The following is a 17,919-nucleotide window of genomic DNA, read 5'->3' as shown; positions in this document are numbered from 1 at the left end:
TTGCCAGTCCTTCACGCACATTAATGCTTCCAAAACATCTTCTTTTAGTCGATTCCTAACATCAGAGAGAACCCTAGATCCTCTACTAAAAGCAGATTCCGAAACTACAGTGCTAACCGGAGGTGTTAGTAGATCTTTTGCCATTGCAAAAACTATTGGCCATCGGCGTTCATACTTTCGCCAAAGTCAACTACTTCTTCTGAATTTTTCCTTAATGCATTGTTACTAGGCCAATTATGATTAAAGTAATCAAGTAATTCAGCAGGCAACGCATTTTCACTAGTACATGTAGTAGAAGACAAACTACTATGACTGGAGGAATCATATGCATTTCCAATTTGACCATACCTATATGAGTTCATACCTTCAAATAAATTTAAAATTTCAGCGTCTTCATCTCCTAAATTAGTGGGAGGAGTACTTGTAGAGCCGAAGGGTACACGAGTAACTTGTGTACCCATTCGTGAAGCATATATTACATACATTTCAGATAAAGTTGCTTCCAAATTCCTATAGGTAATAGGTATGTTAAAAGTTAAAGATTTTGACATTCGCTCAATTATAAATTTAGTACTAGATAAATTATATTGGGGGTCCATGATGCATGCTAACGGAAATAACATGGGCAAGTCTTCCCAATATTTTCTAAACTTTAATTCCATGGCATTTATAACTGAACTAAAATCGGGGTCATTTTTAAATCTATCAAAAGCCCTAGCAACTAGATAAAGACGTTGAAGGATCATACAACTAGTAGGATAATAAACACCAGACAAAATATTTGTAGTATCATAAAAACTTTTCAAAAAATATTTAATTTTAGTAACTAAAATCCAATCGGACTCAATAAAAATAGTTTCCTCGTCGTCTCTAAAATGCCTATTGTTATAAAATTCAGTAATTAAATGTTCGAAACCTTCACATGATTTTAATAATAAATATGTGGAGTTCCATCTATGGGCTACGTCACTAATAAAAGTTTTTGAATGCGACACCCCATGTTCGGCACAAAAGTCCTCAAATGCTTGTTTTCTACTAGGTGAAATAGTAATATAAATTAGTGCATCCCTAATTCGTTGAATTTCATCCTTAACATGTTTTAAACCATCTTGTACTATTAAATTTAAAATATGACATACACATCGAATATGAAATAAAAAACCACCAAATTCAGGTTGAAGTACTCTTTGCAATTTCTCGATAACAGGCTTATTTACATTAGCGTTGTCGAACGTAAAAGAACGAATTTTACTCTCGCATTTATATTCTCTAATAACGTTCATAATAGCACTAAATATATTGGGAGCATTGTGCGGGTACTCAATAATTTTAAAAGCAATTATTTTTTTATGCATGATCCAAAGTGGTCTATATAGTGTGCAGTTGCAGCCATATAACCTCTTTTATTAATTCCTTCCCATAAATCTGAAGTTAAAGGTATTACACCCCCATATTTTTCTAAGTCGGCAATCAATGTTTTCTTTGCATTTAAAAAATATTCTATTGTATCAGAATGAAGAGTATTTCGACTTACCCCAGCGTACCTCGGTTGAAGACATTCTTTGACAAATGTAACGAAATGTTGGTTGTCCGTTTGTGCTAGTGGCAACTCAGATCCGGCAATGTACTTCACCATTCCTGTTCGAGTTCTTTCCTCCGAATACATCCACGTATTAAGTGGCGTAGTAGTAGTAGCACCGCTGCCCGAAGTACCAAATTGTAGTTGCGTTTGACCAGCAGGAAGAAGACCATGTTTGGCCGTACATGCTTTGTAGTGACGGTTGAGGTGGGTGGTTCCAATGCCTTTTTGATGAGCTAATCATTGTTGACAATATTTACATACTGCTTTGGTTTTTGGAATTCCATCGACCATACGACCAGTTTGAACCAATTTAAAATGATCACAACATTTTGCATGCTTCTTTACCTTTCTCTTCCCTCTTGCATCGGGAATTTCAATAACAGGTTCATCATCCTGTTTCAAATCAATTGGAGCCTCAGCATCAACGTCATCCAAATTAATTTGATGACTACTTTCATGAACATTATAATCTTCAATATTTTCTGGAATGGGTACTTCATTTAGACCGGCGAACTCATTCCCATATTGATTATGGGACACATTTGCTTCATTTTCGACTCCGACATCGAACAAGTTTTCAATAAATGAGCGTGAATCCATTTGTGATTAATTGAAATTGAATGTTGAAGAAAAAGAAGTGAAGTAGAATTGAGAAATGAATGAAGATTATGTAGTAGTGTAGAAACTATATTGTAAAATCAAGATTATAATTTAATGATATGAATATAAAATGTAGAAGAGTATAGAAATGAGAATGAATGAATGAATAATATTGATAATAATTGAGTTGTAGAGAGTATAGTAGAGAATAAGAGATTGATAGTAAGTTTGGTCAGAAAAAATGTTGTAATTGATGGGTATTTATAGGAAGAAAATGAAATTTGAAAAAAAATTATCAGGGAGGTTCGGCTCGTTGCTCGGGCTCGTTTTTTACGAACCCGAGCGGCTCGTGGCTCGTTTTAGGCGAGCCGAGCCCACGAGCCCGCGAACTACTCGGGCCCATTGCCACCACTAGTACGAGCCGGAGCGGCTCGTGGCTCGTTTTAGGCGAGCCGAGCCCACGAGCCCGCGAACTACTCAGGCCCATTGCCACCACTATGTCAACTTAAAAAATAAATAAATAAATAAAATTGGGGACGTTGAGAGCCGGGTCAATTCATCAAGTGAAAACCACAATTTTAGTCAAAAGTCGGGTTTTCGGGGATATTATTTTATTTTACTTTATTTTATTCCTCCTATTAATTCTTTCTATAAAAAAAAAAAAAAATTCACTTATGTGCGACCGCACAAACATAACCCGAGATTCAAGTGGCCAAAGCCACTTGAACCATGCGACCGCATGGCCTAAAAACCCACGCCCGGTTCACTCTTTCCCAAACTCTTTCCTAACTAAACCTTGCTAGGGCATGATTTTGAGCTCGCGTTACATATTATACACACACATCTCATCATTGAAGTGTAATAGCATTGAAAGGAAATCAACTTTTGAACTCAATTCAACCCTACACATACAAGGTAAGTGTTCTTAAATCACTCTAAATTTCGTCTTTGGGATTTTCACGTTTGAAATTTCAATTTTGAATATTTGAGAGAGATTGGGCTAGTTCATGTATGTTTGGATTTCATGTGATTGTGTTGTGGAAACTATGGGATGATTCTTACATTCAATTGATTACATTGGTAACATCTTCACATAATGCACACCAAGTGTTTGATTAAATGTCACAATACCCTTGTGTGTACAATTCGGTGCTTTTTGCATATACATTGATTCACCAACATGGCATAAGATGTATTTCAATGGATTCCCAATTAATTTGAATTAGACAACACCCACTTTCAAATTGCACCACATAGGCACATGACTAGGTCACCGCACATCATGGCACCCTTCGTCCCCTACTTTGTATCTTCATTTAACACATTAAACGACATCCAATTGGTTTGAAATTCGAGTATGTGCTACATCTCAATAAATACTTTGATATGCCCGGAGATTGTCCTGGAAAATTTTGATAATTCTCAATGATGTCAAGGGCCGAAAGTGGGCACTCGGTCATGGTTCCAAATTCTGAAATGTTAATTAGATACACCGATTTTTTCCCCATTTTTCTTATTAGCAAATTATGTGAATTCAATTCAACATCATAGCTTGACAAGCGCACACCATATTACTACACATGCATCTAGGAAAGTTTGGGGAATTTGTGCAATGCATATTTGATTTTTCTCATTTCTTGCCTATGCTTTTCACATCGAATTAATGAGTATATTCCTACAAACTTTGCAGGATGCCTCCTAAAAGAACTGTGCGCAGGAAGGAAAAGGCAAGCTCATCCATAGGAATAGCCCGTACTCGAGAGCTTGCGGGCGAAGTTCAGCGATTCTTAACTGCAACTACCGCAGCACGATATGAAAACATCGTACGTCATTGGACTTTACATGCTGAAAGACCTGTTAAGCTTGATGACTTCCTGGGTTTTGAGTTGGTCAATTTAATTCAACTCTGTGGATGGCAAAAGTTATTGGAGAGACCGCATCCACTCTATGAGACTTTATGCCGAGAGTTCTTCGCTAACTTCAATAGTGACATTGACACGCTAGGCTCCGAGCATTTCCATCAGACTTGGGTGCGGGGGAATGGATTATGTTCTCTCCAGAGGTCATTCATGATTACTACCAGCTTACCATGGAGAATGTGGTCCCTTTCCCAATTGACTTTCACTGGAATGAGGTGGCTGAGGTTTTAATGGGGCGGGAGAATGCATGGCCCCTTGACACTATCAAGTGGCATCAGATTGAGCTTACTCCTTCCATGGCCATTCTATGGCTCTTTATGTGCCACAATGTTGAACCCATATCACACAGGACTACATTTCCAGATCAAACAGCGGGTTTCATTTACCACTTGGCTCAAGGTAACAAAATTGATCTCGTTACTCATATATACAATCAACTGCACTCATTGGGGACTTGGAGGGATCGATGCTCCACTTTGATATTCCCGAGCCTCATTAGTGGCATATGTCAGGTTGCGGGTGTTGCCCTCTTACCTGAGGAGTTACCTGAAAAACCCAGCCTAATGATCAAAAGAACTACATTGGATGCTCAGACAAGGGCTCGGATTAAGCACAGGGAAGAGCAGGAAAATGAGCGACGTAGGCAACAGACAGAACAAGGTCAAATCCCTGAAGATCGGGATCACCCACGGGCTCCAACACCCCAGGCTGAAATGGATAATCAGTTGCTGAGACAGATCTTCTCTACCACCACGGGCATTAGCCAAGACCTTCACAGTTTCTTTCAAGATTTTGGCAACATGAGGACTGAATTTGGAAGCTTACAAAGAGACAATCACCTTTCGTTGAACTACATCAGAGATGCTAAGGATCATGCTACAGTCATGCGACAGGAAGTTGATGCCATGAATGGCCGGTTGAACATGTATGTTGGTCAAGTGGACGGTATCCAGATGAGGGTCAATGAAACTTGGGGGACCATGAGAGCTATCCGGGCCGAGCAGATACATCAGTCTACCTTGATGTGGAAAATGAATGAGATGATACGGCAGCTCCTTGGAAGACACCCTCCTCCGCCGGATGATGGTACAGCAGGACCCAGTTTCCCACCACCTCATCCATTTTGATTCAAGGGAAGTACTATTTACCACATTTTGAATTTTCATTTTTATGCTGTCCGTAAAATTCTGTCTTTAATCTTTTGTTCATTTTACATTGAGGACAATGTAGTAACAAAGTTTGGGGAGGTAACATAATTTTAACTAAGTATCTGTATTATCTATGATCATTGGTATGTATGCATGAAAAAAAATTGCATTTTATTCATTTTTGTTTGAATTCTTTTTATGCATGCTTGTGTGGATTTGATAACCTTGCTAACTATGATGTTATAATTGGACTAGGTTAAACTGCAAAATCTTTGGATCTAATGCAACTAGGCTAGCTGACACTTGTTGATGCAAAACTTGATATTATTTGTGTACACTATTCATGTTTGACATATTAGATAAATGACTGGATTTTGAGCATAAAATAGAAAAAGAATGATAACCCTCTATTGAATTAAACCGTAAACTGCCTTAAAATAGTTTGGTGACGGTTGAGTTATTATAAGGGAGTATTGAGATGAGTGAAGGCTCCGTGCATGAATTTTATTGTGTGGATTACCTAGACCAGTGAGGTGAAGATTAGGTGAAAATCTTAAATTAGGGGTTGGTTTTGGAAAGTAAATGTCTAGAACAATAAGGGCATAAAATAAATTTGTGAAAACAATACACTTCTTTTTATACCTTTATGATTCGAGCAAGTAATCCTGTAAGGATATTTCAAAATTTGGTGCCCTAAAGTCAACTGGCTTGGGAGTTACCAACCTAAAACTCGCTAAAAGGGTCATATAGAAAGCAAGAGGGAAAGAGGCTAATTGAAAATCATCTGATCGAGCCTTTATAACTCGAGTGAATAAGCCTGCAAGGGTTTAAAACCTGATGCCCTAAAGCCAACTGGTTTGGGAGTCACCGGCCTAAAACTCGTTACATGGGTTATATAGAAAGCAAATGAGAAGATGATAATAAAAAGAAATAATAATAATAAAAAAATCAGAAAAATTAGGCAAAAGTGAGAAAAACGAAAGAGAGACAATAACATGAAGAAAAGCCTTTGGACATTTGGTTGAAGAAACTATACCTTTGAGGTAAGACAAGTAACCTAGTTTAATCTTGAGTGTCGAAGCAATCAAATTTAGGAGAGCCTTCACTTGTTGAAATGTAAACTTGTGATAGTGAGATTAATCCAAATTACGAGAGAGTGAGGACTACAGCTATGTAAACTCCTAATTTTAAAATATAACCCCGGGATAATTGAGTGAAAATAATAAGTTTGGGGGGGGGGTTGTGTATCTCTCGAGCGAGTAAGGATACATTTGGCCACTTGGGGTCGGGACTCAAACCCATCATGAATCTAATATGTTGGTATGAACTCACACACACACACACATCAAGTACGCATTTAACAGGCGAAGGTTGATGTCATTTTTTTTGCACTAATATATCTTCATCAAATCAAACACTTAGCCCAATCCTGAGCCGTAGCACGGTATTAAGCCATATTTGTTCAGATTTTAGTCACTCTCTTGTTTGAGGACAAACAATAGTTCAAATTTGGGGAGTTTGATAAGTGTGTTTTTGCACACTTATTTAGGTCACAAACATGACTTAATCACGAATAAAATGATTGAATTGTGACTTAATTTCATTACATTTATGAATTGTAGGTAACACCGATGAACATGGTGAAATACATGAGAAAAGACGCGAAAATGACTAAAATGACACAAAATGAAAATTCAAGGACCAAGGTGCAAATACCCAAAAGTTGACCCGATGAACAAATCAAGAAATTGAGTTTGCCAAATACAAATTGATGACATTTTGGGATGATGGAATGTGAAGAATGAAGAAAAGATGCAAAGAAGTGGAAGATTCAAGTAAAAGGACCAATTTGTAGGAAATGAAAGATTAATTCTACCATGCGGTCGCATGGTAGAAATGTCGTGCGGCCGTACGAAGTGTTGCAGGAAATTTAACTGAAAAAAGAGGATAACCATGCGGCCGCACAGATTAAAACTATATGGTCGCATGGTACAATTTCAGCGCGAATCTTTTCTTTCCTTATACGATTGAAATACCTATGGAAATCTAATTTTTCATAGGATATAAATATCAAAAACATTTCAGAGACGTCCAGAACATAATTGGAGGCCAAAAAACAACTCTTGGAGAGGATTTGAGCGCAAGAACAAAGATCCGCACGAAGAACTTCAAGATTTATTCAAATTTTATAACCCGGTGATATCTTATATACAAACTTAGATGTATTTTGTTATTTTAAGCATGCTAGGCTAGATTTTTATTATGCTAGGAGATCGATGAACCATGTGATTTGGATTTTAATATTCTAGTTTTGCAATTTGACGTTAAGACACAATTTTTATTATGTTGAATGATTTATATGCAATTAACGTTTCTGCAATTAAAGGCTCGTAATTGTGTGAATTTAAGTTATTTATTCTTGCATTTGAGAGAATTGGAATAGATTTGACATAATATAAATCATTGTAAGGTCCGATAGTGGATAGAAGTATACCGCTATGCTCTACGTGAATCTTTAAATGTTCATAAAATCGCATGCATTTTTACATATGTTCTTGTCATAGAAATATAGACCGGTGGTATGTAGAGATATGTTTGATACATCTCGAGAGAGAGTATTGGATAGACTTAGGAACATTGATTCGTCAAAATTGAAATGTGTTGTCATATTGTGAAATTAGGGTTTAAAGTGATAATTGCATGGGAATTCGTGATCTTAGCATATTTCTTTCCTAATAATTATAACAAGTGCATTCTCAACTTTTAGATTTCATTCTAGAGTTTTAAATTATTGTTCTGCATATTAATTTCAATTTAATCATAAAAAAACTTGCATAATTGAGGTTCAATTAGGTCTACATTCACTTTGGTAATTTAGTTTCGGTTAAGGCTAAGGTAGGTAAAATTTGAACTAATCAATCTCTGTGGGACGATATTCGAACTCATTGAATCCACTTTATTACTTGTTAATGAACCGTACACTTGCGATGGTTTAAAATCGAAAGAAATAATTTCACGAACAGTGTATCTCCCACTGACTGTGGGCCTCTTTGGTTCACTCAAATGTGGTTGAGAGCCTATTTTTCATCACTTGGTGCTCTATCCTTTTCCCTTCACTTTGCTAGCTGCTATGGGCTAGCGATTGCCCCCACGGAGCCCTGTAAATATGTCCAGAAGGGACATCTTTTCATTCTTTTATACTTTGAATTCAATTCCTTCTTTCTTTCCTTTTCCTCCCTTTTTTAACTCCAGATTATGTTCAACCCCCATCCACTCTGGACAGTGCGAACACCTCTCTGCTCGTTTGGGTTTAGTTTTTGACCGGGAGGGAGTTGTTCCATGATATTTTGATTGGAACCAATGCCAAAGTTGGGGTTGAAATTTATGCTCCCCAATTTTTTGCTCATCAACTTGGTTTTGGCCAAACTTGGCCTGTTCCCCCTTGTTATTCAAGAAATTTGATAGATCACTTCCGCACCATTAATAAGGCAGAGGCAGAAGCTATAGATGCTCGTAATATTGTTTTGACGAGTAACTTTTCATTAGTCCCCTTCAATCCTAGCCATGCGATCCATCCCCCTTTTGAACAACTCTGGCTATCAGTGCAGCGCAGATTGTTTGCAACTGATGCCAATCATGCTTTCCATTCACTGGATCAACTGGACATTTCTTCCACTTCTCCTGTTTTGGTCACCCCTATGTCCACTAGGAGTCCCTCCTCTTCCGCTTGTGCTAAATAGTCTGTACGTCCATCTACTTCTCTTCCTGCCAAGTCTACTGCAGCTAAGAGTGCCCCAAGTCGCAAACGGCCAGCCTCAGCGTCTCCCATTTTGGAGGATGATGATGATGACACTCCTCTCATTGTCAGGAGAAAGGTAATTAAATTAGTTTACTCACAAGCATACCTTTCTATACTTGAAACTTTTCTATATGCTGATGGTTTATTCGAATTTCTCAGAAAAGCTCAGCTTCTCCTTTGAATGCTTTGGTGCTGGCAGCTCCTGCTCCATCATCCTCTGCTGAGGTTGCTTCATCCAAACCAACTAATGAAGGGACTATGCTTAAAGAGAAACCTTCAGTCCTAGAATCCTCATCACAACTAATGGATGAGCCACCTTCTTCCCAGGGTGTCCGTCCCCAAAACATCGAACCAGAAGGTAATACATTTTTGATGTTTTACCTTTACTTGTGCTATTGGTTTTTAATTCGTTGCTTTTTGAGTTCTGTAAATGCTCCCATTGGTTTGCTCGTTGTGGCAAAGTCTTCTCGCTTAAACAAGGGGAAGTCCTCACAAGTGGTGGAGCCACAGTGGTAGACTTGGCTGGGGATATGCCACCTCCCAAGATTGCTGATGAGGTAATCCTTGCTTCACTTTTACTTTCACTTTGTTTATTATAGTGAAAACCTTCAATGTTGGCAATTTTCTTTACAGGATGCTGATAAGATTGTGCGTTCCATCCAGGATTTGTTCACTTCCTGGGGGCAGGTCAAGACGTCTCGCCCTGCTTCAACCAGTCGTCCTTCTACTTCTTCAGAGAAAGATATGCAGTTTCTCAAGCAGTCGATATTTGAGTATGTGTCCTTTATGGATATGGACATCGGTCAGGCTAGTACTGCCAAACATAAGGATAGTACTGCCAAACATAAGGATAAGCTTGAGCATTTGAGTGCGAGGTTGGCGCAAGCACTGACACTTCCGTCGCTCAATCTTTCTGCTGATGTTAAAGCGACGTTGAAAGTTGTCCATTCCGAGATTCTCTCCTTGTTGGCCAAAAATGTTGAACTGAAGGCCAAAAGTACTCAATATCTTCGTGCTGTATCTGAAAGAGAGTCTTTGCTTCTGGAGATCAACAAAGCTGAGGACGAATTGAAAGAGATCTCTTCTGAAGTTATGATTGAAGACTCTTTGATGACCAGTTTGGCTGCACAGATGAAGGAGCTTCAAGCAAGGATGGACGACTGCAAGGCGAGAATGGCTGCTAAAAAATGTAATGCCTCACAATGAATTGAGCGAACCAAGTTTTTGGTCGAGCAGTACAAGAAGCTGGAGATTGATGATGATTTTGTGGCTTAACTGAATGTCACTTCTTCTTAGCAGAGCGAGGATTGGGGGAGACTTAGGGAAAGAATTTGTTCAGTCTAGGGCGAATTGTAATTAAGACATCTAATGTCTTAACTTTTCTTTTTGTAACTTCGTATTAAATTTTCCCTTGTAACCTCGTACTGATGTCCATTGGTAATTCTGAACATACCAGCAGCCATTATCATTAATGAACGATTAATTTGTCTCCTTGTGTATTTATTGATGTTGTCTTTAATCGTCAGCCCCCCAAACATTTAACTGCTTTATGCTAAGATTCACTTATATTTTCTCTTGGTATTTTTGTTTCTTTTCCCAAGACTTCGGGCCATTTGATTCTAGTTACTAGGCACGAATGTGGCTATTCATATTCTATCTCTTTACCTTCAGGCTTCTATAAATGCACTTATATTCCACACTTGTCATTTTCATTTCCATTCTCTTCTTTAAAACCAATTTAATGCCATTGTTTGACATTTTGACAATCGATCCAAAACCTTCGTTTTCCATGAAAATGGATCATTTGATTTATTCTATTGTATCAGAACGAAGAGTATTTCGACTTACCCCAGCGTACCTCGGTTGAAGACATTCTTTGACAAATGTAACGAAATGTTGGTTGTCCGTTTGTGCTAGTGGCAACTCAGATCCGGCAATGCACTTCACCATTCCTGTTCGAGTTCTTTCCTCCGAATACATCCACGTATTAAGTGGCGTAGTAGTAGTAGCACCGCTGCCCGAAGTACCAAATTGTAGTTGCGTTTGACCAGCAGGAAGAAGACCATGTTTGGCCGTACATGCTTTGTAGTGACAGTTGAGGTGGGTGGTTTCAATGCCTTTTTGATGAGCCAATCGTTGTTGACAATATTTACATACTGCTTTGGTTTCTGGAATTCCATCGACCATACGACCAGTTTGAACCAATTTAAAATGATCCCAACATTTTGCATGCTTCTTTACCTTTCTCTTCCCTCTTGCATCGGGAATTTCAATAACAGGTTCACCATCCTGTTCCAAATCAATTGGAGCCTCAGCATCAACGTCATCCAAATTAATTTGATGATTACTTTCATGAACATTATAATCTTCAATATTTTCTGGAATGGGTACTTCATTTAGACCGGCGAACTCATTCCCATATTGATTATGGGACACATTTGCTTCATTTTCGACTCCGACATCGAACAAGTTTTCAATAAATGAGCGTGAATCCATTTGTGATTAATTGAAATTGAATGTTGAAGAAAAAGAAGTGAAGTAGAATTGAGAAATGAATGAAGATTATGTAGTAGTGTAGAAACTATATTGTAAAATCAAGATTATAATTTAATGATATGAATATAAAATGTAGAAGAGTGTAGAAATGAGAATGAATGAATGAATAATATTGATAATAATTGAGTTGTAGAGAGTATAGTAGAGAATAAGAGATTGATAGTAAGTTTGGTAAGAAAAAATGTTGTAATTGATGGGTATTTATAGGAAGAAAATGAAATTAAAAAAATATATATATATATCAGGGACCAAAACGGTCACTGACAAAGTTCAGTAACCGTTCGGTCAAAAGTGACCAAACGGTCACTGAACTTTGTTAGTGACCGTTCTGGTCACTGAATTTTTTTTTCTTTTGGACGAGCCACGAGCCGAGCAGGCTCGTAGCTCGTCAATGGTCGCTCGCCGAGTCGCTCGTCAATCAATTCATGGGTTCGGCTCGTTGCTCGGGCTCGTTTTTTACGAGCCCGAGCGGCTCGTGGCTCGTTTTAGGCGAGCCGAGCCCACGAGCCCGCGAACTACTCAGGCCCATTGCCACCACTATGTCAACTTAATAAATAAATAAAATTGGGGACGTTGAGAGTCGGGTCAATTCATCAAGTGAAAACCACAATTTTAGTCAAAAGTCAGGTTTTCGGGGATATTATTTTATTTTACTTTATTTTATTCCTCCTATTAATTCTTTCTATAAAAAAAAAATTCACTCATGTGCGACCGCACAAACATAACCCGAGATTCAAGTGGCCAAAGCCACTTGAACCATACGACCGCATGGCCTAAAGCCGGCGTGGGTTTTTAACCCACGCCCGGTTCACTCTTTCCCAAACTCTTTCCTAACTAAACCTTCCTAGGGCACAATTTTGAGCTCGCGTTACATATTATACACACACATCTCATCATTGAAGTGTAATAGCATTGAAAGGAAATCAACTTTTGAACTCAATTCAACCCTACACATACAAGGTGAGTGTTCTTAAATCACTCTAAATTTCGTCTTTGGGATTTTCACGTTTGAAATTTCAATTTTGAATATTTGAGAGAGATTGGGCTAGTTCATGTATGTTTGGATTTGATGTGATTGTGTTGTGGAAACTATGGGATGATTCTTACATTCAATTGATTACATTGGTAACATCTTCACATAATGCACACCAAGTGTTTGATTAAATGTCACAATACCCTTGTGTGTACAATTCGGCGCTTTTTGCATATACATTGATTCACCAACATGGCACAAGATGTATTTCAATGGATTCCCAATTAATTTGAATTAGACAACACCCACTTTCAAAGTGCACCACATAGGCACATGACTAGGTCACCGAACATCATGGCACCCTTCGTCCCCTATTTTGTATCTTCATTTAACACATTCAACGACATCCAATTGGTTTGAAATTCGAGTATGTGCTACATCTCAATGAATACTTTGATATGCCCGGAGATTGTCCTGGAAAATTTTGATAATTCTCAATGATGTCAAGGGCCGAAAGTGGGCACTCGGTCATGGTTCCAAATTCTGAAATGTTAATTAGATACACCGAGTTTTTCCCCATTTTTCTTATTAGCAAATTATGTGAATTCAATTCAACATCATAGCTTGACAAGCGCACACCATATTACTACACATGCATCTAGGAAAGTTTGGGGAATTTGTGCAATGCATATTTGATTTTTCTCATTTCTTGCCTATGCTTTTCACATCGAATTAATGAGTATATTCCTACAAACTTTGCAGGATGCCTCCTAAAAGAACTGTGCGCAGGAAGGAAAAGGCAAGCTCATCCATAGGAATAGCCCGTACTCGAGAGCTTGCGGGCGAAGTTCAGCGATTCTTAACTGCAACTACCGCAGCACGATATGAAAACATCGTACGTCATTGGACTTTACATGCTGAAAGACCTGTTAAGCTTGATGACTTCCTGGGTTTTGAGTTGGTCAATTTAATTCAACTCTGTGGATGGCAAAAGTTATTGGAGAGGCCGCATCCACTCTATGAGACTTTATGCCGAGAGTTCTTCGCTAACGTCAATAGTGACATTGACACGCTAGGCTCCAAGCATTTCCATCAGACTTGGGTGCGGGGGAATGGATTATGTTCTCTCCAGAGGTCATTCATGATTACTACCAGCTTACCATGGAGAATGTGGTCCCTTTCCCAATTGACTTTCACTGGAATGAGGTGGCTGAGGTTTTAATGGGGCGGGAGAATGCATGGCCCCTCGACACTATCGAGTGGCATCAGATTGAGCTTACTCCTTCCATGGCCATTCTATGGCTCTTTATGTGCCACAATGTTAAACCCATATCACACAGGACTATATTTCCAGATCAAACAGCGGGTTTCATTTACCACTTGGCTCAAGGTAACAAAATTGATCTCGTTACTCATTTATACAATCAACTGCACTCATTGGGGACTTGGAGGGATCGATGCTCCACTTTGATATTCCCGAGCCTCATTAGTGGCATATGTCAGGTTGCGGGTGTTGCCCTCTTACCTGAGGAGTTACCTGAAAAACCCAGCCTAATGATCAAAAGAACTACATTGGATGCTCAGACAAGGGCTCGGATTAAGCACAGGGAAGAGCAGGAAAATGAGCGACGTAGGCAACAGACAGAACAAGGTCAAATCCCTGAAGATCGGGATCACCCACAGGCTCCAACACCCCAGGCTGAAATGGGTAATCAGTTGCTGAGACAGATCTTCTCTACCACCACGGGCATTAGCCAAGACCTTCACAGTTTCTTTCAAGATTTTGGCAACATGAGGACTGAATTTGGAAGCTTACAAAGAGACAATCACCTTTCGTTGAACTACATCAGAGATGCTAAGGATCATGCTACAGTCATGCGATAGGAAGTTGATGCCATGAATGGCCGGTTGAACATGTATGTTGGTCAGGTGGACGGTATTCAGATGAGGGTCAATGAAACTTGGGGGACCATGAGAGCTATCCGGGCCGAGCAGATACATCAGTCTACCTTGATGTGGAAAATGAATGAGATGATACGGCAGCTCCTTGGAAGACACCCTCCTCCGCCGGATGATGGTACAGCAGGACCCAGTTTCCCACCACCTCATCCATTTTGATTCAAGGGAAGTACTATTTACCACATTTTGAATTTTCATTTTTATGCTGTCCGTAAAATTCTGTCTTTAATCTTTTGTTCATTTTACATTGAGGACAATGTAGTAACAAAGTTTGGGGAGGTGACATAATTTTAACTAAGTATCTGTATTATCTATGATCATCGGTATGTATGCATGAAAAAAAATTGCATTTTATTCATTTTTGTTTGAATTCTTTTTATACATGCTTGTGTGGATTTGATAACCTTGCTAACTATGATGTTATAATTGGACTAGGTTAAACTGCAAAATCTTTGGATCTAATGCAAATAGGCTAGCTGACACTTGTTGATGCAAAACTTGATATTATTTGTGCACACTATTCATATTAGATAAATGACTGGATTTTGAGCATAAAATAGAAAAAGAATGATAACCCTCTATTGAATTAAACCGTAAACTGCCTTAAAATAGTTTGGTGACGGTTGAGTTATTATAAGGGAGTATTGAGATGAGTGAAGGCTCCGTGCATGAATTTTATTGTGTGGATTACCTAGACCAGTGAGGTGAAGATTAGGTGAAAATCTTAAATTAGGGGTTGGTTTTGGAAAGTAAATGTCTAGAACAATAAGGGCATAAAATAAATTTGTGAAAACAATACACTTCTTTTTATACCTTTATGATTCGAGCAAGTAATCCTGTAAGGATATTTCAAAATCTGGTGCCCTAAAGTCAACTGGCTTGGGAGTTACCGACCTAAAACTCGCTAAAAGAGTCATATAGAAAGCAAGAGGGAAAGAGGCTAATTGAAAATCATCTGATCGAGCCTTTATAACTCGAGTGAATAAGCCTGCAAGGGTTTAAAACCTGATGCCCTAAAGCCAACTGGTTTGGGAGTCACCGGCCTAAAGCTCGTTACATGGGTTATATAGAAAGCAAATGAGAAGATGATAATAAAAAGAAATAATAATAATAAAAAAATCAGAAAAATTAGACAAAAGTGAGAAAAACGAAAGAGAGACAATAACATGAAGAAAAGCCTTTGGACATTTGGTTGAAGGAACTATACCTTTGAGGTAAGACAAGTAACCTAGTTTAATCTTGAGTGTCGAAGCAATCAAACTTAGGAGAGCCTTCACTTGTTGAAATGTAAACTTGTGATAGTGAGATTAATCTAAATTACGAGAGAGTGAGGACTACAGCTATGTAAACTCCTAATTTTAAAATATAACCCCTGGATAATTGAGTGAAAATAATAAGTTTGGGGGGGGTTGTGTATCTCTCGAGCGAGTAAGGATACATTTGGCCACTTGGGGTCGGGACTCAAACCCATCATGAATCTAATATGTTGGTATGAACTCACACACACACACACATCAAGTACGCATTTAACAGGCGAAGGTTGATGTCATTTTTTTGCATTGATATATCTTCATCAAATCAAACACTTAGCCCAATCCTGAGCCGTAGCACGGTATTAAGCCATATTTGTTCAGAATTTAGTCACTCTCTTGTTTGAGGACAAACAATAGTTCAAATTTGGGGAGTTTGATAAGTGTGTTTTTGCACACTTATTTAGGTCACAAACATGACTTAATCACGAATAAAATGATTGAATTGTGACTTAATTTCATTACATTTATGAATTGTAGGTAACACCGATGAACATGGTGAAATACATGAGAAAAGACGCGAAAATGACTAAAATGACACAAAATGAAAATTCAAGGACCAAGGTGCAAATACCCAAAAGTTGACCCGATGAACAAATCAAGAAATTGAGTTTGCCAAATACAAATTGATGACATTTTGGGATGATGGAATGTGAAGAATGAAGAAAAGATGCAAAGAAGTGGAAGATTCAAGTAAAAGGACCAATTTGTAGGAAATGAAAGATTAATTTTACCATGCGGTCGCATGGTAGAAATGTCGTGCAGCCGTACGAAGTGTTGCACGGAATTTAACTGAAAAAAGAGGATAACCATGCGGCCGCACAGATTAAAACTATATGGTCGCATGGTACAATTTCAGCGCGAATCTTTTCTTTCCTTATACGATTGAAATACCTATGGAAATCTAATTTTTCATAGGATATAAATATCAAAAACATTTCAGAGACGTCCAAAACATAATTGGAGGCCAAAAAATAACTCTTGGAGAGGATTTGAGCGCAAGAACAAAGATCGGCACGAAGAACTTCAAGATTTATTCAAATTTTATAACCCGGTGATATCTTATATACAAACTTTGATGTATTTTGTTATTTTAAGCATGCTAGGCTAGATTTTTATTATGCTAGGAGATCGATGAACCATGTGATTTGGATTTTAATATTCTAGTTTTGCAATTTGACGTTAAGACACAATTTTTATTATGTTGAATGATTTATATGCAATTAACGTTTCTGCAATTAAAGGCTCGTAATTGTGTGAATTTAAGTGATTTATTCTTGCATTTGAGAGAATTGGAATAGATTTGACATAATATAAATCATTGTAAGGTCGGATAGTGGATAGAAGTATACCGCTATGCTCTACGTGAATCTTTAAATGTTCATAAAATCTCATGCATTTTTACATATGTTCTTGTCATAGAAATATAGACCGATGGTATGTAGAGATAGGTTTGATACATCTCGAGAGAGAGTATTGGATAGACTTAGGAACATTGATTCGTCAAAATTGAAATGTGTTGTCATATTGTGAAATTAGGGTTTAAAGTGATAATTGCATGGGAATTCGTGATCTTAGCATATTTCTTTCCTAATAATTATGACAAGTGCATTCTCAACTTTTAGATTTCATTCTAGAGTTTTAAATTATTGTTCTGCATATTAATTTCAATTTAATCATAAAAAAACTTGCATAATTGAGGTTCAATTAGGTCTACATTCACTTTGGTAATTTAGTTTCGGTTAAGGCTAAGGTAGGTAAAATTTGAACTAATCAATCTCTGTGGGACGATATTCGAACTCATTGAATCCACTTTATTACTTGTTAATGAACCGTACACTTGCGATGGTTTAAAATCGAAAGAAATAATTTCACGAACACTGCATCTCCCACTGACTGTGGGCCTCTTTGGTTCACTCAAATGTGGTTGAGAGCCTATTTTTCATCACTTGGTGCTCTATCCTTTTCCCTTCACTTTGCTAGCTGCTATGGGCTAGCGATTGCCCCCACGGAGCCCTGTAAATATGTCCAGAAGGGACATCTTTTCATTCTTTTATACTTTGAATTCAATTC

The 17,919-nt window shown here is 38.0% G+C and overlaps 1 pseudogene; it reads left to right on the top strand.

The window, feature by feature from the left end:
- The first annotated feature begins 14,473 nt into the window (after positions 1-14,473).
- LOC111366709 overlaps positions 14,474-17,919 on the top strand; it is a 29,195-nt pseudogene continuing 25,749 nt past the window's right edge.

Source organism: Olea europaea, chromosome 18 (assembly GCF_002742605.1).
Source record: "Olea europaea var. sylvestris chromosome 18, O_europaea_v1, whole genome shotgun sequence".
NCBI classification, from domain to species: Eukaryota; Viridiplantae; Streptophyta; class Magnoliopsida; order Lamiales; family Oleaceae; genus Olea; species Olea europaea.
This window is presented reverse-complemented; position numbering and strand designations above follow the sequence as displayed.